Source organism: Mus caroli, unplaced genomic scaffold (assembly GCF_978045245.1).
Source record: "Mus caroli unplaced genomic scaffold, Mus_caroli_1 scaffold_15, whole genome shotgun sequence".
NCBI lineage: Eukaryota > Metazoa > Chordata > Mammalia > Rodentia > Muridae > Mus > Mus caroli.
Window position 1 is genome coordinate 78,271,002 of NW_028227270.1, and position 23,116 is coordinate 78,294,117.

The 23,116-nt window shown below is 43.7% G+C and overlaps 1 protein-coding gene across 6 annotated transcripts in view; it reads right to left on the reverse strand.

The window, feature by feature from the left end:
* Window positions 1-23,116, reverse strand: part of Phactr1 (phosphatase and actin regulator 1) — a 451,705-nt gene that overhangs the window by 249,305 nt on the left and 179,284 nt on the right. The window contains exon 1 of one of the 6 annotated variants that reach the window (XM_021179970.2): window positions 17,058-17,181. The exons of 4 other annotated variants lie outside the window; for them this stretch is intronic. The gene's annotated coding sequence lies outside the window, so the exon portion shown is untranslated. Of the gene's footprint in view, window positions 1-16,573; window positions 16,597-17,057; window positions 17,182-23,116 lie in introns of those variants that run through there. One more of the 6 variants, XM_029468522.2, reaches the window with a different exon arrangement.

Consider the following 23,116-nt stretch of genomic DNA (forward strand, 5'->3'; position numbering starts at 1 on the left):
TAGGATAATGCCCCGATTGCCACAGCAATGAAACAAACCTGTAGCAAAGGGTATCGGCACACTGTGGTGAAGTTTAAATGTGATGATGTGTGTGAGGTATCCCTGTAGGTGTTCCTTAGACAGTAGGTACTCAATGGGGGTCCGTTCTCTTTGCTCACTGCAACTTTGCAGGTAGAAGTTATTTACTGTTCAAAGCACCTCAGAAGCAGGTGTGTGGATCTGCATCATTCATCCTTTGTACCCCATGTAGGATGCTGCCAAAGTCCTTAACAGGGTCTATAGGATGCTTCATATTTGAACCACTTTATCAAGTTTTTTTTAAAAATGATTTTATTATTTTATGGGAATGGGTGTTTTGCCTGAATGTGTGTCTGTGCACAAGGTGTGTGCAGTGCCCAGGAAGGCCAGAAGAAGATGTCAGATCTCCTGGAATTGGATCAATTCCAGTCATCATATAGGTACTGGGAATTGAATCTGGGTTCACTGGGAGAGCAGTCAGAGCTTTTAGCCACCGAGTCATCTCCCTAACCTCTCAATTAGTGTTATCAATCTTTCTCTAATGCTAGGGGTTGAATCCAGAGCCTTGGTCAGGCTGGTCAAACACTATTATTGACTTACCCCCTCAGCCACTAAAAGCCTAATTAAGACACACTTTGCATATATTCTAAGTGTATAAGTCACCACAATTCAATGAACTTTAATATACTTGGTGTCTTACTACAGATTACAGAATTGCCATCACTAAAATCTATTTTTAGAACATTTCCACCATTCCCCAAAGAAACCAACTCACAACTTACTGTCACGTCTTCCATCTTCTACTTCATAACCAGGCAGCCACTGATCTATGTTCTGTCTCTGTAGACTGACCTTGTTGGACACCTCAGACAAGTGGAATCATGGACTCTGTCCTGGCCCACTGCCACTTCTCCAAGCTTATCCCCTCCCCTTCTTGTCTTCTGTATGACAGCAAACTGACATGGGTTTTTAGTCGATGCTCTCCTGTCCCCATCTGTTTATCTGGTCAGGTCCCCGTGTCTGGAATGGCTTCTGTAAGCTGCAGGTGTCAAACTTGAGTCTTTTTTCCTTCTTTCCAATTATGTCTTTATTGGATTCTTTTGCAACATGCCTCTGTGGCTCCTTATAATACAAGCTATTATGTTATGTTGTCATTGCCTGTTGGTTTCCTGTAATCCTGGAGAAAGCAGGGGCTCTGTCTCTCTTATCCAATGCTGCACACTATGTGCTCCGTGCCTTGCACACAGCTTACTACCGCCAGACACTTATTAATAGGGGGATGAAAAAATTGTGTTCAATCTTAAGTTTTAGGCTTTTCTTCTTATAAACTCAGAGAAGCTAATTGTAAGCTAGGGTTTCAGAGATGTATCTCATGCTCTCTGTCACACACATATTACTAATGGGAGAGGGGCGATCCATTATCTAGACCAATCTTTTTAGATATTCTTATATAATATTTTATTTTTCTCATTATTTCTAGAAAAATATTGCTAAATGATTTGCATAGCAATATTCTGCTTAACTTGGGAAACATTTTTTTTTTCAGGGAGGTAGGCTGGTGGGGGCTCCTTCCTCCCCAAGTCTCTGTGACACCCTCTTAGCCTTTGTTTACAAGCTAGCTAAGAAAGTAGAGGGAGATTATAAGTTTGAAGTTGAAATTAGGCTGGGAATGGCTCAGTGGTTGGAGCTTAACCTTCACTGTGAAAGACCGTGGGTTCCGTCCTCAGTACCACACACAACAATACAGAATTAATTTAAAGTCACATTTTAAATCCCAAACCCAATACATTTGTATCGGAAAGCTCTTCTGTCTGGGGTTTTCTGTTAATTCGTGTATTTAAAAGAACAGTCCTTTATGGTTTTACCTGCAGGCTCCATGCATATCTGACTGAGAGAAGTACCATTTAAATGTACACAGTTTAATGTGTCCTAATGCTTTGGGTGTAGCTCTGAAACAGAGCACAGGCCCCGGGCTAGATCTCAAGCAACAATAAAAACATGTAACATCCATACTAAGAAGATAAAAAGAAATTGGTCAAGTTATTTCTTAAGGTCTGGCAATATGGCTCAGAGAGGAAAGACACTTGCTGCCAAACCTGATGACCTGAGTTCAATCCTTGGATCCTACATTGATGAAGAAGAGAACTAACTCCTGCAGGTTATAGGCTAGCTCCCACATCTTCAGCATGGCTTACACACTCCATTTCCCCCAAATATATGTAAGTATTATCTCACTAGGTAACAATATAAAGATCACCAACAGATGTTTTACATATCTTTTCAGGCTATGTCCTCAATATCCAATGTTAACACAGCCCACCACAGTTGCCCTTAGGTACACTTCAAGGGCTCACTGGCCACACATGGCTGGTGTGTGGCACTTGGAGTGTGTGGTTGAAGATTATCTACTCCCAGGAAATTTCCAAATAGAGCTACTCCAGGGGTTTCATTCTTAGCCTGCATTTGATTTCCCCCAGGGTTTGTGTGGCTGACATTCCTATCTTCCTTAAAGATGTCTAGAGATTCAGTATGGTTTGCTCCAGAATAAATCTTATAAGAGAAACAGCCAGGCTGTTCAAATGAGAATCTCCCGGAAAAGCTGCCTCTATGACTCAAATTTGTCTTATTGTTGCTGGCATCAATATTGTTTTAAAAAAATAATTGTGTCACGCTTCTGTCTCTGTCTGTTACTCTGTTTCTGTCTCTCTGTCTCTATCTCTTTGTCTGTCTCTGCCCCTCTCTGTCTCTTTGTCTCTGTATCTGTTTGGCTCTGTTTCTCTGTCTCTCTATCTCTGTCTCTCTCCCTCCAGGATCTTGCTACCTGGCCCATGGTTGTCTGTGACTCTGCATTCTCCAGAACTGGAATTACAGGCAGTTGCAAGCTATCCAGCATAGGTGTTAAAAACAGAACCCTGGTCCTCTGCAAGAGCAGCAAATGCTCCTGATCCCTGGGTCATCTCTCCAGTTCCCAGAAGTCTATTTTTGAGATCTGGAGATGACCCTTCTGTTTCTTCTTTTCCTCTCGTCTCACCATCTTATTTACCGTCTTTCTTTATTGTTTCTGCCTGGATCTGCATCAGCCTGTTGTTTGCTTTTAGTGTTATAACAATTCTGGACTCCTTTTTTTATTTTCCCAAGACAGGGTTTCTCTGTATAGCCCTGGCTGTCCTGGAACTCACTTTGTAGACCAGGCTGGCCTCAAACTCAGAAATCCACCTGCCTCTGCCTCCCAAATGCTGGGATTAAAGGTGTGTGCCACCATGCCTGACCTGGAGGCTAATATCTTATTGGAGGCTAATTTCTTATTGGAAGCACATCTCTCTTGATGGCTCTAATCTATCACCAGAAACGCCATCTCCAGCTGTGAGAATTAAGGACCTGTCCCAGAGATCACCCTGGATAGACTCTCAGGCTTCCTCCCCCGCCCCCTAAAGTTTCAATAGACTCCAAATGCGAATTGTGAATTGTGCTGCTTCAAGAAGAGAATTACATTGTCTCAGCGAACTGACATCTATGAGCTCGCTGGCCATCAGTACAAATTATATAACAGATATTTCTTCAAAAAAAAAATGAAAAATTGGGTTTCTCTGAAAATATCCCCAAAGAGACTTGAGTTATTTGAGTTTCCAGTCACAGGCAACTGGAATTTAGAGGGTACATTTTCAAATCACGATTTCTAAAGAGTATAGTCAACCTCTGTACCTATAAATTTCCACAGCATGCCTCAACCACCCAGCAATGAAACTATTCAAGAAAAAAAAAAAAGACACCTAAACATTGTTTATAAATGACACGGAACAAGTTATTTACATGGTATTTGCATTCTCTTAGATGCTATAGATAATCTGGAGGTGACTTATAGCAACAGGGAGACGAGTATAGGTTATATTAAGACTATGTTACTGTATGCAAGAGATTTGGGTAACTGATACCTTAGACTTGGGTGTCTGAGGGGCAACCTGGAGCCAGTCCCAGTGAGTAGGTAGGGCTGACAACAAAGGTAACAAGAAATACATTGTAGGCTCCAGGACTCACCATGGTGCAGATGGGGTCAGAGAAGAAGTGGGCATGAGAGATCCTGAATGATTTCCTCCAGCCCAGGATGGCCAATACTGAGCTCAATATAGTGTTTGGTAACGAAAACACAGGAGAGATGGCTCTGTGGGCAAAGTCCTTGCTATACAGGCATAAAGACCTGAATACAGATTCCCGGACGCCATGAAAAATCTGGGCCCAGCAACGTGTATGTCTGCAGCCTAGCACTGGTGGAGTAGGGATGAGTCTGGTAGACTCCGGGGGCTGTCTAGCCCTGATTCAGCCACCCACTGAGCTCCGGGTTCTGTAAGAGACCCTGCCTCAAACAATGAGATGGGGAGTGACCTAGAAGACTATTGACATTGTGTTCATGCACAAGCACAAATGAATGTGTGTGTGTCTGTCTGTCTTGTCTGTCTGTCTGCTTGTACAGGGGCCAGAGGACAAGTTGTGGAAATTGGTTTTGTCCTTTCCTCTTGTACCCTCAGAGAGCAAAAGGCTAGTGACAAGTGCCCTTCCTCGCTGAGCCGTCTAGCTGGCCCACAATAATTTCTGTCATTTCATTAGAAACTAGGAGTGACTAAATAAAAAGTCACACTGTGAGAGAGGGAAGTTCAGATTCAATTAGCCTAAAGTAGAAACAACTGAATTTTTGCAGGCAACTCTTTAATATTGAAGCGAGTGATGTTAATTACACTACCATAGATGGCACTCTCTGCTTCTTAGGGGGTGCAGTTTGCAAGAGGTTCATCTCAGGAAATGCATCAGTGTGCAGTTATAAGAGGAATCCTATGTCCCACAGATGTAATATTGCATTTATTTTACAGCGTGGACAAGTGGATCACAACATCTGTTCCAAACGTTTGTAACGCAAGAATTTCCCTCGATGCTTTCAATACAGAGTTCTGAGTTCTCAGTGTATGTCTAAGCATTTGTGCATATTAACCACCCCCCCCTTTTTAGCATTTGAGGATTTGTATTAGTTCCGTTCATATTTTTCCATGAACCTCTCCTGAATATGTAGGAAAACCTCTGCACAGGGGAGGAGACAAGGTTGCTAGATTTTTCTAGTTGAACGTCAGCTATGCACTAGACAGATTAGGAATCTAAAGCATTTGGCTCTTTTTATCAGCAACATAAAAATGCCTGCTTGGGGCTCCTATTAGAGAAGTCTGAATTCACTACAGGAAAACAGTCACCAGGGATCCTATGAGCTGTTTGATTTAGGGAGAGGCAGCATGGAGATATGAACTCCATTCCCAAGTCAGAGGTTCTCCATGCTAGCTCTAGGGCACTTAAAAATTCCAGTTGCCTAACACTCACCTGAAATATTTGATTTAGAATTTTAAGGACTCCCTAGGGGTCATCCACTGGTCCTCTAGAACCTTCTTTTACAAAACAGAGCTCAAAGAGAAACCACACCAGCCCTGCTGGAAGGCTGAGGAACACCTGGCGTGCCATTCTGGATCTGGGGAACATTAGCAGGTTCCCCGTGAGATTCTAATGTGATTCTAATCTGAGATGCACGTGTGTTTTTTTAAAAGGTCGTTTAGACTTTTCTTTATATATTTTGGATCATCACATCTTCCCCGAGCTTTCAGTTTATGCAGTGCCTGAGGGGCTGATAGTCATCTCAACGGATAGCCATCTGTGTCAATTACTTTTTTTTTTTTTTTTTTAAGAAAGGGAGTCACTGTGCCAGCCTGATAACTGCACAGTTCTTGACTAGACATTTTCCATTTCTTGATCCAGGATTCCTCACAGAGCACACATACACTAGAAGAGTAAGAACATGCCGCCTGATGAATGAAGTCACATTTTAATGGGACAGTAGGATGTGGTTGGTAGAGGCTGGAAGGATGGGAAATGGGATGTGTGCGGGGGGATGGGGTGGGGGGGGTCTGCCACTTAATGGACACAGAATTTCAGTTTCGTATGAGGAAGGATTCCAGAGAAAGATGACGAACATGGATGCTTACTGCCACTGAACTTGGTTAAGATGCGAAACTTAACACTTTGTGTATATTATCACAATAATTTTTTAAACTTTAAAAAGAGAACTCCCCAACTCCACCATTCCCCCTTCCCCATTTTTGGAATCAATGGCTCTTGGGAATCTAGTGCTTTCCAAGCCCAACTGTGAAAATCTACTTAAGAAACAAAAGCATTATCAATTGTGCCTGAGTTCACTCTGTAGCCTAGGATGATCTTGAATTTCCGATTCTCCTGCCTTCTCTCCTGAGCAATGGGATTACAGGATTGTCCCACCACACTGCTTGTTATATGGTGCTAGGAATCGAACTTAGGACTTCCTGTATGATAGCTGAGCGCTCTACCACCTGAGCTACATACACTCCAGTCCTCTGCCCTTGTCTTCTAATGGCTTCACGCTAACACTATGGATTCAACCAACGAGTTACCTCCTGAGTTATCGTTTAGATAGAATGTGGTGAAGGGCAAAGAAACTTCAGATATCCAGAACAGGTTTCCTGACAGGATGGGCAGGGGGCTCTACCAGGTTGGGAAAGCTCAATATCCAGGCTTCCCCTGTGGGGGGCATCTGCCAGCTCTTGGCACACAAAGGCTTCCTGTTTTTGAGATAATGTTTTTAAATGGTTCATAAAGAGTTTCTTGGCCACAACTAGTCCTGGAGAAGCAACGTTTTGATGATTGAACTATAAACGAATCAGAAACATATGCAGTGAATTTCCCTTGGGTTTGGCAAGGCACGTTTTGGACTCAGTTCTCTCCGGGATACTTGAAAGATGGTTTTTAGTGTTTGTTGGATCAAACGAAGCTTCTCTTTTCCAGCATCCTTTCAGGCTGTGGCTGAGTAAGAAGAAGGGAGCTCAGAACCTCTGTTCCTATGTTACTAGACCCTACCCAAAAAATGCAGGATGGATTCACGGAAAAGCTACGGTCCACTAAGCATGGAAACAACTACTACCTTGCCTTTGACTCCTCTCTTGCTGGTTTAGAATCCTCCAAGAGGCTTTTAAATTTATAAATGAAGGGCTTCAGACGGGTTATTTCAGAGAACAGAAGTTTCCCTTGAGTGAATTCTTTTCTACTTGCCTACAGCAGTTCTAGATTGATGGTCTACCTACAACGGCAGGCCCTGAGTGCTGGCAAGTATTTGAAGGAGTGGCACAGCTTGAGAGACAGCACTTCATTGTGGCCAGGAAGAATGGTCCACCTTCTCGGACATAGTCAAGGAGCATTTTAGAAAGAAAGCAGCCTAAGACTATGGCTTGAGTTTCCCTTATGCAATGCTACCTTGCTTTAGCATATTACGAACGGCTCTGAGCCATCTCGGATGGAGCATCCTCTTGGGGAGCTGTTTTGTCCTTGGGCACCAAGATTGCTGTGAGATTAAGTGTTGCAGGATATCTAATTTCTTATTGTCTCGGAGAAATTGGTAAACAGGGCTCATCAATACCAACTCAGGACACCTCCAGGAAGACTGCTATGTTTAAAGTCAGAGTGAGTCTCAAAACATGGATTATATTCTAGGAAACACTGAAATGTTAACTATTTTAATTCATATATTAACACACAGGACTCAGCATGTCGCGTTTCTGCAGCTACCAAATAATTTTAACACCTCAGGCATGCCATTTCACCGTGGTATTTTGGTCTGGCGTATTTCTTCATCTCTCCCAGCCTTACACTGTTGTGCCAAAGTGTGTAGACGGAGAACAACCACAAGTGTCCATCCTGAAGGACTGACTTTTTTTTTTTTTTTTTTTTTTTTTTAAATACAGGATCTCTCCTTGTTTTGGAACTCAGTAGATCTCAGGGACTGACTTGCTTATCTCCACTTTCCCAGGACTGGGATTATGAGTGCATAGCGCTGCGCTGGCTTCTTGTTTTGTTGCTGTTTTAAGATTTATTTATTTCACTAGGCATGCCTGGTGGCTGCGGAGGTCAGAGGAGGGTGTTGGATCTCTGGAACTGAAGGTGTAAATGGACAAACCCTGGACCCTCTGAAAGAGCAACAAGTGCCCCTAACAGCGGAGTCCGGTCTCCAGCGCCCTGTGCTAGCTTTTTGACATGGGTTTTGGGATCAAAATGAGGTCCAAGTGCAGGCCCTTTACTGACTCTCTCACTCCCTTACATTCCGTTTCCCGTAGAAAGAAATGGACTTTCATCCTTCACGGTTCTGTCCTCTGAGTCCCCATGAATGCTAATGAGTAAGTATTAAAGCATCACTCGAACGGACATGCAGGGTCACACTTATGCTAGCACATGTTCTTGAACCCCTCCATAGCTAGATCTGCCTTAGGGATGTCAGGATCAGCTGCCTTGGTCATACCTGGTGAGTTCCAGGCACAGTTTAAACCAGATAACCCAACGCGTCTACGGTGCAGAGAAACCTATCACTTCTTGCTATTCTTCATAGCCATTATCTCCGTCTCTCTATTCATGCTACCTTACACATAGTTTTCAGAGATCACCGCATCATTCTGGGCTTGCCATCCAAGTTTTTCCCAAGTCATCTAACAACAGTTTACTTTCTTTCTACCTGTCCCCATCCTGCCACCAACAAAGCTGGCTTGGCCACTTGGCCTCATACATCCCTAGGAGGTCTTCCTCTAAGAACTAGCTTCCTGCTTCCTTCCTCTCCATCCCTGCCCCCTCTCTCCTTTGTGGGGAAGGTTCCATCCTTTCTCTTTTGCTTCTTCACCCCCCCCCCCCATGGAAATTGAACAACCCCACCCTTCAGATGCTTCTTTTAAAAACAACCCCATCGACTTCTCTAGCTACGATGCGGCTCTCCCTCTTCCCCACCTTGATAACCACATTTTTCTGTTCCCATGGAAGCTGTCATTTCTGCATTCTCTTGAAACTCTTCTGCACATGTTTTATTTCTCTAGAAAAAAAAAGTATGGGTTGATGTGATTCATCTTTTCATGCACTGCAAAGCTCTCAGCACAATGCCTTGCCCTTAGTACAGTAGATGATAAATGCTTGCTGATTAAACACTGCTAACAACAACCCCCACACAGCACCTAGCACTGCATATACTGAAAAAAAAAAGACATGATATTTATAAAGCACATTTTAATTTGAGAAACTCTACATAGGAACTAAACAAACAAAACCAAGAACCTCATTCTGATAATCACAATGAGCACTTAATAGTTCTAGTGGACTTCCAAATAGCTTGAAGCTTGGGGCAAACTGATGTTCAGCCATAATATATATTGTCTCCCTACCTCTGCAGAGGAGCCCAGAGAAAGGAGCCTGGCGTGAGGATGGCTACGAATGGTGCAGCGTGTTCCTCACATGCTGGGAACCAGGCATGATTGGAACACCCATGGAATGACCTTCCTATCTAAGGTCAGTGTCGGAGGGATGCCTTTCATGTGTGTGTCTGTGGGGTGGGTATATGTTTGTGTGGGTGCACATATATGCAGGTGCATGAACACATGTGCACATGTATGTGTGTGGCTGTCATTCCCTAGGTACCATCTATATTGTCCTTTGAGATAAGGTTTTTCCTTGGCCTGGAGCTCACTGAGTAGGCTAGGCTGGCTTGGCAGTAAGGCCCAGGTAGCCTGCTGTCTCTGTCTCCTCAGTTCTGGGATTACAAGTTCACATCACCACATTTGGGTTTTTATCTGGGTTCTGGACTCTGGGTATTGAACTCAGATCCACAGGCTTGTATGGTAAACACTTTACACCTTCACCTTTAGCTGCTCTCATGCACACCGTCCTTCCTTCCTTCCTTCCTTCCTTCCTTCCTTCTTTCCTTCCTTCTTTCCTCCCTTTCTTGTTCTGTTGAGACAGGGTTTCTCTGTGCAGCCCTGACTGTCCAGAAACTCACTATATAGACGGGCTGGCCTCAAACTCAGAGATCTGCCTGCCTCTGCCTCCCAAGTGCTGGGATTAAGGGTGAGCATCACCACTGCCTTATTTTTAATGAGAAAGAACATGCTGGGGTGTGTTACATGTCCCTAAACATGGACTCCCTTGCTCTTGTTAATATAATTTCTCATTGTCAGCCACAGCCAACTCAAAGGAAACTCAACACATCTCATCTGTGTAATCCAGTCCCCTTCCCCATAAACATTTTAGTTTGAGTGTTCTTGTTTGGGTAGAGCATTCACACTGCCAAGTGGGAACTGGGAGGTGTCCTCCAGTATATACAAGTGGTCCCTGCTAAAGGTGCAGAAGCCTCCTCCCTGCTGGTGGGAAGTGGAGACGAAGCATGTGTACTCTCAGCCTCACCTGTGCACACCTGAACCACCCACTCCATCTACTGCCATTTCCTGGTTTGTGCCTTTTCGAGTCTGCACATTAACAACATTAACAACAGGTGTCACTTCCCCCGCTTGCCAAAACACCGACGAGCCTTTTGACCAATCTCTGTGAAGTGGACAGGATAAAACTCCAGAAAGGAAATACTTTGTGAAGTCCACGTGCAAATCATTTTACTCTCCATTCCCAGATTCTGTCACTGCACTCGGCGTGTTCATGAGTATGTGTGAGAGTATGTGCGTCTGTTTCAAGGAGCTGTGCCATTAACTGTCACCATGCCCGAAGAATGAGAACAGAGAGGGCTGGGGGCTGGCCACAGAGGTGGTGTGAGCATGCATAGTCATGGAAACCACAGCGCTAGGAACCCAGATGAAAGTATCAGTTTTCAACTTCCTTTCTGAGGCAGAGGATTGAAAGGGAGTGGAAATTGTCTACAGGAACGCCACCATCCTTTGACCTCAAGAGAAGATCTGATCAAAATGGCACCTTTCTTCCCAGGGAGCCGATCCAGCTGAGATACAACCTTGATAAGAGAGCAACACATTTAGTTCTTTGAGAGACCATCTAGTAGGAGTCAATAATCAAGGCCCTTGCTTTCCAGAATGCTACAAACACTCCAGTAAGTCAAGCTGCTCTTGAAGATTGCTTGGCCCAGGAGGTCACAGATGGTATCTATGGCCAGCCTGGAGGTCACCAATGGTATCTATAGGCCAGCCTTTGACCAACTGAGGAAGGAACTGTTTTCCTTTAGGGAAATGCTAGGTTCCTCTCCTGATCTCCCCAGATCTAGAAATAAAGATTCCACACTTTAAACAAAACCCCCTTAACCTGATAGCTGTCTATTCATAGGGAAAGGCTTGACCTCCAGCACCTGTGGAGGTGAACCTACTTAGAGAGCAGACCTTAGAAATAATTAATAGATGCATGCTATCAGGGAGGGCTTAACAAAACCTAGAGCAAAGCTTGACCACACAAAAAACACAGTGAAAAGACTCTCTAGAGTCTGTAACCCAAGCACGGAGGCCTTCCAGGACACCTTGCCAGCCTGTTGATCTTGGACTTCCCAGTCTGCAGAGCTATGAAAGGATCCTTCTGGTTCTTAAAGCCAATGGTGTTTTGTTGTGACAGACAGCCTGGCCAACTAACCTAACACCTGCTGGTTATTTGCTAGTTAGAGGGTATATGAAGTTATTTTCTTCTTTATTTTCAGTAAGAAGCTTTATGCTTTTATTAACACGAGTCCCTTCTTATCATGACTTTTTCTTTTCTTTTTTTTTTAATGCTAAATAGTTTTTAATTCCTTTCAGCTAGATTCACAAGGAATACGATAGGTTCCTATCCTCTTTAGGCTTTTGTTTGTTTCACACACACACACACACACACACACACGTTTGTGTGTGTGTGTGTGTTTGTGTTCAGTATGTGTGTTTGTGTATTCACACATAGCGGATGCATATTTATATGTGAGTGTGTGTGAATGTGTATGTATGTGTGTGCACATATGCATGTCAAGGCCCAATATTGATGTTGGGCAGCTTCCTTGATGACTCCCCAATTTATTTTGAAGTAGGGAGGGTCTCTGGTTGAGCCTGGAGTTCACTGTTCTAGTTAGTCTGGCCAGCCAGCTTACGTCAGGGATTCCCTGTCTCCTCCCCAGCTCTTGGATTACAGGTAAGCAACACCCACCTGCCTTTTACTTGGGATTTTAGGATCAGAACCCTGGTCCACACCCTCGCTTAGCAACCGCATTACCAACTGAGGCATGGCCCCGGCTCATCTCTTTAGCTTCAGCAGAGACTTGTTTGTTTCTCTCGAGTACCTTGCGGGGTGGGAGTGGGGGTGGGGTGGGGGGGGGGAGAAATTGCTACTAATCATTTTGTAACTGAGGAAATAAAACTAAATGATTTATTCAGGGTACAAGCTGAGCTTGTCCACACTTGGCTCATATCTTGCGCTGTTCTTTCCCCCCATGGCCCTTTGCCTTCCGTCTCTACACTGCAACGTGGTCGTGTCAAGGGTGCTTCTTATTATCAACATCTACTTCCCTTTCTAGAAATGTTTATCTCACTTTTCCTTGAAGTTTGGTTGGGTTGTTTGTCTTGTTCCTCTTGAATTCTGGCATTATCTTGTGGGTTTCCTAGGAAAAGAAGCCCTGTAAGGCTCTTCCCCGTTCCTTCCTCGGGACAATTCCCCAAGAGGAAATTGTAACTGCTTAACTGTTTCTCTGGAAGGGGGAAGCTGGGCATCTGCATACTTTTACCTCTTGAAGCCTTGGATTCCAAACTTCACAGTATTCGAAATACTCAAGGAATGCAAAAAGAGGGCCCCAAGCACCTTTAGATTAATCATACTTAGGTTTTAGAACCTTGGGAATGTAGTCATAGGTCATTGTGGCCCTTCTGCTCTAGTGGGATAAAATCCCGTGGGTCCCTTAGCCCAGCAGATTCAGGCTGAGGCAGAAATAGAGGAAAATCCAACAGGCTGCATTAAGCAACATCCACTGGACACTGTGTTCAACTTATATAGATGAGGGCTGCCTCTGTGGGACCACTCTAGCAGTTGGATCAGCAAGATGGTGTTCCCCAGTGTGTAGTGCTCAGGGGCATCTGGGGGCCAATTTTGCTTACCTGATGCTGTCATTGATAGCCTGTGTGGCTTAAAACAAAGCATGCTCAAAGCATGGGGACCACGATGCTTCCTTATATAGAGGAACAAACAAATTAGTGAATTAATTCCAAAGCATGCTGAGGACCACGGATGTTAGGATAGAGGTTCTCACCTATGTTTTATTGTCTGACACATGAAAGGACATGAATAGCCTGGGGTTTTTTGGGATGGGGTGGTTGTTGTGGGGTTTTTGGTTTTTTTTTTTGTTTTTTTTTTTTTTTTTTTTTGATTTTTGTTTTTCTTTTTTGGTTCAGAAAGTCTGTGGTCACTACTGCCATAAAATGAGACCAATGCTGACAGCAGGTACTTAATCTTTACGTTGCTACAATTTCTTTATCTACGTTACATTATTCTATTATACTTATTTTAATATACCTATTACACTATTATCCTAATACAACTATTTTACACTTCCTGTTTCCAATACAATTTCAAATTATATTGAATGATAGCAACTTCAAATTGCTATCATCCAATTTCATAGATGAGCAAACCAAGTCTTAGGTCAAGAAGCCCACCTAATGTACACTCATTAAACTGGTGTCAGAATTGGAATAGGAATACAGCTCAACCTGGCTTCAGAATCTATTAATTTAACCAAAGCACCTGTACGACTATACCAATTGGATTTTCAAAATCTGTTCTATGTTACATCTTCTGATCTCATGTTCTATAAAGTATTGAAATACCCAGTAGGGGACAAAACGTGGAATCTACAAGGGATTTCCCAGAATTCCCTTTATACAGAGAGTAACATAGAAGTCTTCTATAGAACTGTAAGCCTGAGTTCTTGGCATAGAAAATGTGGGCACCCAAACCCAGACATATCATCAAATTGTAGGAAATTAGCGTGCAAAGCAATACACTCAAAGCTAAGTGGTTCAGAGCTCCATGCTCTGCAGTGTCTGGAGGCCATCTTTAAGAATGTGGAAGGGAGCTCTGTCCTCCAGCTTATTCCAAAGGAAAGAAGTCCAAGGGGGAAGAAAGAAAGTAGACCCAGCTCTGAGATGTTGTGAAGTAACTGGAGGCCAAAAAAGTGGTCAATCCTTAGTTTGAGAAAAGGCCCATGAATTTCGGCATTGGGCAGGACATCCAGCCCAAAGGAGATCTCACACACTTCGTCAAATGGCCCTGCTACATTAGGCTGCAGCAGCAAAGGGCCATCCTCTATAAGCGGCTCAAAGTACCTCCTGCCATTAACCAGTTCACCCAGGCCCTGAACAGACAAGAAGCTACTTAGCTGCTTAAGCTTGCCCACAAGTACAGGCCAGAGACAAAGCAAGAGGCACAAAGGCTGCTGGCCCATGCTGAGAAGAAAAGGGCTGGCAAACTCAGACACTGCCTGTCCTCTGAGCAGGGGTCAATACAGTCACCACCTTGGTGGAGAACAAGAAGGAAGGCTCAGCTGGTGGTGATGCCTATGACATAGACCCTATTGAGCTGGTGGTTTTCCTTCTGCCCTATGTTGAAAGATGGGGGTCCCTTACTGTATCATCAAGGGAAAGGCCAGGCTGGGGTACCTGGACCACAGGAAGACATGTTATTATTATTATTATTATTATTATTATATATTTTCTTTATTTACATTTCAAATGTTATCCCCTTTCCTAGTTTCCCCACCAAAAGCCCCTATCCCTTTCCCCCTGCCCCTGTTCACCAACCCACACACTCCTGCTTCCTGGCCCTGGTATTCCTCTATACTGGGGCATAGAACCTTCACAGGACCAAGGGCCTCTCCTTCCATTGATGACTGACAAGGCCATCCTCTGCTACATGTGCAGTTAGAGGCATGAGTCCCACCATGTGTTTTCTTTGATTGGTGGTTTAGTCCCAGGAAGCTCTGTGGGTACTGGTTAGTTCATATTGTTGTTCCTCCTAGGGGGCTGCAAACCCCTTCAGCTCCTAGGGTACTTTCTCTATCTAGCTCCTTCATTAGGGACCCTGTCTGTGCTCCATCCAATGCATCCTCTTCTGTATTTGTCAGGCACTGGCAGAGCCCCTCAGGAAACAGCTTTATCAGGCTCCTGTTAACAGAAGACATATTCTACTGTTGACTTCACACAGGTTAACTCAGAAGACAGGGGTGCTCTGGCTAAGCTGGTGGAAGGTATTAGGACAAATTACAACAGATAGGATGAGATCCCCAGCCACTGGGGAGGCAACTAAAGGAAAAGGCTGAAGAACTCATTACTAAACTGGGTTAAGTATACACTGCTAAGCTTTCTGATCGTAAATATAATTAATTAAAAAAAAACAAAACAGAAATATGGGATGGGGGACTGGGAGGGGACAGTGATCAGGATATAAAGGGAATAAGTAAAATTAAATAAAAAATAATATTCTTAAAAAGAATCTTAGACTTCTGTATATAGTTACAGTGCAGAAATAAGGGTCTCTAGCACATCCTAGCTGATAAAAATCCAGACAAAAGAAACTCAATCATTTAAGCAAGGTTTTCCCCAGGGACCACTATAGCCTTTACAAAGTGGCACCTGAGCTGCTCTCATATTTATCATAAATATTTGTAACATTATAGCACCTGTACTTCAAGTGTTGGTTTCAATTTAAAACTTCAGGATATCTCTTGGCTTTGTTGGGTATCAGAATAAATACCGTGTCAGGCACCCAAGAAAGACAAAATGACAGAAATTCATGACAGGGCTTTTGGATTTTCAAGTGTGGTGTGTGGTCCTGGAGACTTAAAAGCCAATGATAAGACATTTCTATTTGAATAGTATAATACCCTGTCACATAATAATGGTTCCATTTTAAAGAGTTGCTTAAATCAACACATTCACCTCACACAATTTGCCCAAATCTGGGAGTAAGGTGAGAAAAGATAAGATACAGCAGAAACTTCAATATCCCTTCGTAGTAAGTATTCTTAAGGACATTTCCCCCTTCTGTTTTTAGCAACACTATGCTGTGTTTAGTGCATCTCCGGTGGCCAGAGAAGAATAACAATTAGAAACCAACTCTTGTAAGGCATGTCTAGTGTATATAGCTGCTTCTCTAGAAGCCTGTGCCCAACATGGTCTACTAAAGCGATTCTTGTGCAGAGTGAGCCAGTGAACAGATTCGGTGTTGATTCGCATCTTCTTGCAGCAAGCTTTACAATACGTTGCTGGGACGCACCACCAAACCCGGTCCTTGTTTTTAACCCTTGCATTTTCAAGTTATCTTTCACTTGTAACTACAGCTTTCCCGGAGTCCACCTTCCCCAAAGAACAGCTTTTGATTTCAGGTTTTGCCTTTCCTGTGTCTTTAAGTCAGAAACTTCCCAAGGCTCCTAAGAGCTGGCTTCAGCAGGCATCCGGGGCTCCCGGTGTCTCCACTGCAGTGAAGTCTGTGAGGGGATACCCTGGTCTACAAAACATTACCAGATCCAGACCAATCCTCAAGGATAGACTACGTAACAAATCAGGGACATCCTAGGAACTGGGCTCGAAGATTTTAAAACCAAATCAATTGATGCTGGCAGCTCCCGAAGAGAAAAACTCTAAACCATGCAAAGTGTAAAGCTGATACAAAAGGCACTTAAGAAAACCACAAAAAAGCACCAAAAATGATTTCAGATTCCTGCGCCTACCTTAAAGACAGCCTAGATCTCTGGACCGACACACACACACATCCACACCGGGGCTGCTCTCTAGCTCTTCAACAGCTGTGCGTTCACAGAGTGAGACACAGTCTCCCCCGGGGCTGAGCTCTGCAAACAGACGCTACACACACAGCCTTGCGGTGCCAGGCAGCCCCTTCCTTCCCCTTCGCGGGCGGGCGGCGTTGCCAGAGCCTGGCCACTGACCAGCTCCCTCGTTGAGAAGTTGGGAGACCTATCCAACTCACCCCACAGAAGGTGGCCATGCATCTCAGCAGCAGGGGTCCATTTAATCTGCCTTTCAAAGCTCAGATACCACCCACTTCCAACCCCCAGCCTCGTTAGAATCCCAGAGCAGCAGGCAGATTCCCCTCCTGCGTGGAACCACCCAGACTCTGCAGGGCGGTGGTACCTACCTCCCCCCACCCCCCACCCTCCATCCCCCACCCCTAAGCTAGACGCGGTCACCTCTTACCTTCACAGAGCCCGAGGTCTCCAGGGAGTCCAGCCTTTCACTGGAATTGGGAGGCCACCGGTTTGGGAAGCAAGGGACATTTCGAAGTGAAACAGAAAGTAGCCTGGGGATCCAACCCAGACCCTGGACCTGCACTTGACCAGCCCCAAGCTCTGGGAGTCTTGAGACTCAGCCGCCCCGCAGCTCAGCTCCACAGGCTCAGCTTGGGAGGATCCCAAGGACTCGACCAGAGAAGTCTGGAACTCTCAGTCACCGCCTGAGCTGCTTTTTTCCCCCTCCTTTTTTGAATATTTGTTGAGCTTTTTAATATGCAGTTTGTTTCCTTCTAAAAGGAATTAGCAATCCCATCACCCGACTCTCCTGGCTCCATTATATAATTAAACTGATCTAACAGCAACGCTCCCTCACCTTAGGTCCCCAGCCCAAACCCCCACGCATCATCTATATCCTCAAAGATACTCAAAACACCAGACTCTGACAATTAACCTTTCTGGAATTTTCGTTTGGGGACTGCCTTTTTGGCATGTGTACAAAACCCCTTAAATGCTGGACAAGGAGAAATTTCTCAGGGTGTAACGACAGTAGCTTTCTTGAGATTAAGTACTGAACGGTTTCAGATAAGTGTCTGAACCCAGAGTTGAAAAGTCTCATATAGCTTTATAACACTTGCGCAAATTTTAAAGGCTGTAGTGTTTGTTACTGTTGCCACATCACTTAATTCTAGGAGTCAAAAGGTAGTTGGACTTGAGGGGTCTTTAGCCACCTCCCACCCTCCATCAAAGGCTTATGATGGCCAAGGAAAAGCTCCAAGCTTGGTATGGAAAGTGAAACCTTAACCTTTCACCCCATTCCATTCTGTTCCAGTTTACCTGATTTACATATGCCTTGTCTTGCTGAATAATGCCCAGGGGCCACTGAGAAATGTCTGAGAATGTAGAGAGGCTCTTTGCAAAATGACCAGATTTACAAAACCCCAGCCTGTTGGTCTAGTTCACAAGATGCCAAGATGATTTTTATGCAGGGGTGGGCTCTGGTCCCTCCAGGCTCCCAAGTTAGCTGGGCCTTGCCTGTCGCAAGCTCTGGGTTGGACTTGAAAAGGATCCTTGCTTTTCTTTGGGAATAGTCAGTAACTGCAGTCTCTGAGTTCCCCTCCTTGACCCTCCATCCACATCTCCCAAGGGAAACTGAGCCCATGACCAATGCTAAAGAAGTGATCAGTAGATGGGTGGAGTGCCTTTAGAGCTGCCTTTGCTAATGCCAAGGTAACTATCTACCCGCACATCCCTTTGAAGTGAACCGCTAGGGACTGCTATTACCCTCTTTAGAGAAGCCAGTGAGGAATTAGCAGTCATCAGGCCTTCCCTGCCTGGACTTGCAAAGACCAGATATGTGCGAGGAAAATCTAAGTGGAATGACAGATTGGTGTTTATGTCTCACCCTGCAGGTGTAGTAAATACCGTCCAGCCTGTTGTGACAGCTGCCGCAGTAACTACTTTCTTAATAGCAATGAGGACACATTGGGATATATTAGAAAATAATCAGGGGACTGGACCTGTGAGTGGGCAAGGAATTATAATAGGAAAACATACATAGATTACCTGAATAATTTGAATTTCGTAGATAAGCATTCATCAATAGAAATCATTATGATAGGGACCATATACACAATCTTAAAATTTATAGTAGCCACCGTAAAAAAAAAGTGAAATTATCTTTAGAATATATTCAAAATATGATTTCAACATGTAGTTAGTAAACACCGATAGGCTATTATGTATTCCTTTTTCTATGTCTGACTTTTAATTTGTATTTTATGTTTATGTCACACCACAGGAATAGTCAGTCACATTGGAAGCCCTCAGTGGTCACATGTATTCACATCTAGTGATTACCACATTAGATAGCCTCACCCTGGATTATATTTAGCCATTGTTGGGTTAGAATTCATTCATTGGTAATACATTTGTCTGTATTGCCTAGAAATGTTACAGGAAGAATTTGTGGACAGCGAGATGATTCATTGGGCTAAGGTACTTGCTACTGGCCTGATCCCCGGAGTTTGATCTCTGGAACCCATATGGTAGAAGGAGAGAACTGACTCCCCCAAGTTGTCCCCTCATCTCTACACATGTGCCCTGGCATGTGTTCCCATATAATAAATATAACAAACAATGTAATAATAGAACAAGTACAATAACAAAAATAAATGAATAGAAAAAGATTTTATATTCACTTGGTTCTAAGTCCATAGCATCATTCAATTAGTGTCTTTCTAAGTAGAACAGGAAAATATTAAATAAATTTGGAATTGCGATAATACCAAAGATTTAGCTTCGTTCGTGTCACCAGGGAAGCATAAATGAAAAAACAAATAAATCTTGGGTTTGTAGAAAGTTCCTTCTTTGTGCCATCTATACTGTTCTAGATACCTCAGTGTTATATTTTACCCCATGTCATGTGTATCTTTCTCCTCTCTGTTCATTTCCTGAAGCCCCTGAAATAAACCATGCAATCTTAACAAAGCTACCAGCCACCTTTCTAAGCCACAGGGTCTTGGCTATAACCAAGCCACTCCAAGAATGCAAGCCTGGTCTTCAAGGCTCTGCCTCCTCCCTTCAGATTCATTTTCTACCCTGCCGTCACCGTGCATATGCGTCAAACTCAGGCATTACATCATATAACTTCTCGACTTAAAGGCTTTAATAGGAAATCATCCCCTTTTGGATAAAATCCCCACATGTCATACACTGGAGGTTTATTATAACTGGCTTCAGGGACTTTTCTCTCTTGCCTCATTGCTTCAACTGCTTGGTTCTGTTTTGTCTGTGTCTTTTTCTTTGACACGGTCTCCATGACTCAAACAAAGTGATTTTGTTTATAGTCAGATTTCTGTGCCTGGAATATCCATCCTTGCAATGCCTATGTCTGGCTGAATACAGTTTGTTTCTAAGGGTTGTTCAGCTATTGACTGTAGCTCTTTACTCTTATGATTCTCCTGTCTATGTCACCACACCACTTTTATAAATAGATCTTGTATAGCCATGCATGGTGATGCCTGTAATTCCAGCACTCAGGCAGAGGAGACAGGAGGATTACATGCTTGAGGTCAGCCCGTGATACACAGGAAGACCCAGCGTAAGGATAACTGATGCATTATAACACATGTCTCAATGTACCATAATCATACGGTGATGACCTCTTCAGGTCTCATGTACAGGTTGCCTTTGAGTTCACCTTGAAGCATGACATCATCTTCATGAGCAATATGATAAACACATGCCTGAGGAATTCAGATATCTTCCCCCGTTCCTTCCCCTAATCCATAAATCAGCACCATTATCATGATTGTTCTCATGACTACACATCAATATTCTCAGTACTTAGTGTTAGACCCTGTCTTAGGCATTTTGTACATTGCACTTAATCCCAATGGCAATGAATCAGTATGATGATGATTTATGGCCAATTTTTAATAGACAAGGCATCTTGAACTCAATTATTTTTTTGAACAAGTTAAGGTCATTCATATGACCGCTGTTCAGTAAAAACTGGTAAAGTATCACAGCTCCAACATATATGAATTGCATCTTCACATGCTAAGTTATTTGTCAACAGACTAATGTATGTGGGTTCTATATTTTCAATGTTTCTACGTTTTATTTAACTCTTCAAATTCACAGATAGCCAGGACAAAGAAGACACACTCTGATAGTGCTTTGTGTGGTGTGGATACATGGTGAACTGGGACATTCAGGACATTTTAATGTAGTTCTTCATGTTATAGTGATCCCCCCAACCATAAAATTATTTTTGTTGCTACTTCATAACTGAAATTTTGCTGCTGTTATGAATTGTAATGTAATATTTTTGCGGATAAGGGTTTGCCAAAGGGGGTCTGGGACCTACAGGTTGAGAACTACTGCTCTAGCTAGTCTACTGGTGCTTTAACCAGCAGAAAGACTGGTTATGCAAAGAAAGACCATATGCAAGGAGAACTCTCATTCATTGCTATCATGATGTAATTGTGGAAGCCCATTGAACATATAGCGCCAAGTGTTAACCCTGACATGAGCTCTGAACCAGGGTGTGGTGTTGAAAGGTAACCTGTTATAATGAGTACAGCTTTCAGATGCTGACAATGTGGAAGGCTGTGTGTTGTGGAGATCAAAAGATACTGCCCCTTGACTTCAGTTTTGTTGTGGACCCAAAAACTGTTAAAACAAAGCAAAACAAAACAAAATCTATTTCAAAACCAGGGGTTTTAGATGATCTTATCCCACCCCCCCCTCCACCATCACCACCATCACCACCAGGAGCCTCACATTCTACTCACTGTGCTCTGGAACATTCTACAAGTTGTTTTCTTGCTACGCATCTGTTTACTGTTTTCTACCTTTTGTTTCCACAACATGGAACTAAGCTACATGAATGGCGGCGGTGCATGGCTGAAGGCTTAACAAACCCTTCCCGAAGGAAAATAAATAGAAAATACACTGGTGTCACAGAGTAGAAAATTTGCAACTGTTATGACTTGTAATGTAAACATTTTGGACATAGGGGTTTGCCAAAGGGGTCCACGCCCCACAGGTTGAGAACTGCTGTTCTAGTTTATTGGGAATTTAACCAGTAGAAAGACTGGTTACCCACATAAAAGAGTAGAAAGAAGATGGGAGCCTGTAGAAGAGAAGCTGGTACCATTCTGTCTTCCCCCAGACTCCCTGACTCAGTCTCTGATGCTTCACAATGACCTAGCAGCTCTCAATCTTACACCTACAGGTCTTGACCTACATAGACAGTACCATAGGCTTGATACCAGCACAAGAAGATGCCAATGGAATTTCTGGGCACTCTGGAGTCTGGGACAGGCTCAGACTTGAACACATGGCTCTGCTGAGGGAGTAAAGACAGAGTAGATTCTTATGGGGGGGTGGGTGGGTCTATGAACTTTTGGTAGGATAGTGACTGTCTTGTTACATGGAAAATATTTTTTTTTCTTAAGAGCTGCTAGGTCATCATGGAGCATCAGAGATTGAGTCAGGGAGTCTGTGGGGAGGCAGAGTGGTACAAGCTCTTCTCCTACACCCTCCCATCTTTTTTCTACTCTTCTATGAGGGTAAACTGAGAGCCATCCACCATCTGTTTTCCTGCCTTCCCTTTTCTCTTTCTCCCTTCTGACTTCCTTCTTCATTCTGACTCCTCTCTCTGCCAGTCCTTTCTTTCTTCATCCCCTCTTCCCATTTATTACGAGTTTAATGAGTGTCGATGTTTGTGTCTTGCTATTCTTAGGTAACCCTATAAGACGTTCTGCATGGAGATCTCCTTGTCAAAGCCATATTAAGTTTGCCAGGCTTTCAGCCTTAGATTACTTTGGTTTTGCTTCATTGTGGAAAGTCTGCAACTCCTTAAATAAGAGAGGTCTGAGACTGGAGACTTCTCGTTTGGAAGACAGGGGAGCTGTCTCTTAAGACTTCCCAGAACGAAAGCAGCCCCTGACAGGAAACTGATCTGAGGGCTCCAGAATAATCTATCGAGAGGTGATTATTACAGTGTTCCCTGCCAAGTCAGTGCCACGGCCAATCTCAGAAGCCATTTTTCATACTGCTTTCAGTCATCTCGGCACAATGCAAGTGGCAGCATCGCTTGGGGTGAGCAATGGAAAAAGGCTGTTTGCCACAGGGTGAGGCTGTTGTTGTTGCTACCTTTAATTTGCTCCAAAGCACCGCATGGGATTGATGTCATGACTTGGGTCCAGATAGGACTGAGACAGAAGTAAGACCCTAGAGGGATGTGAGTGGTGTCAGAAATGGCTACAAGAACAGAATCGACAGCCCTGGGATTGGATTCAAGCCATTCTACCTGATCATGCCGGTCATTTAACCCAGTTTTAGTGAACGAAAGAGAAAATCTGGCCTGATGCATCTCCAGGGCACAGCATACAGCAGGTGCTGACTGTCCCTAGCCAGCGTGGCTCTGAACATCCCTTTTCTTCTTTCTAAAATGCAGACAAGACCCCTTTTGTAGAGTGATTTGGTGGAAATTGACTGGCCGTCCCCAGTAAA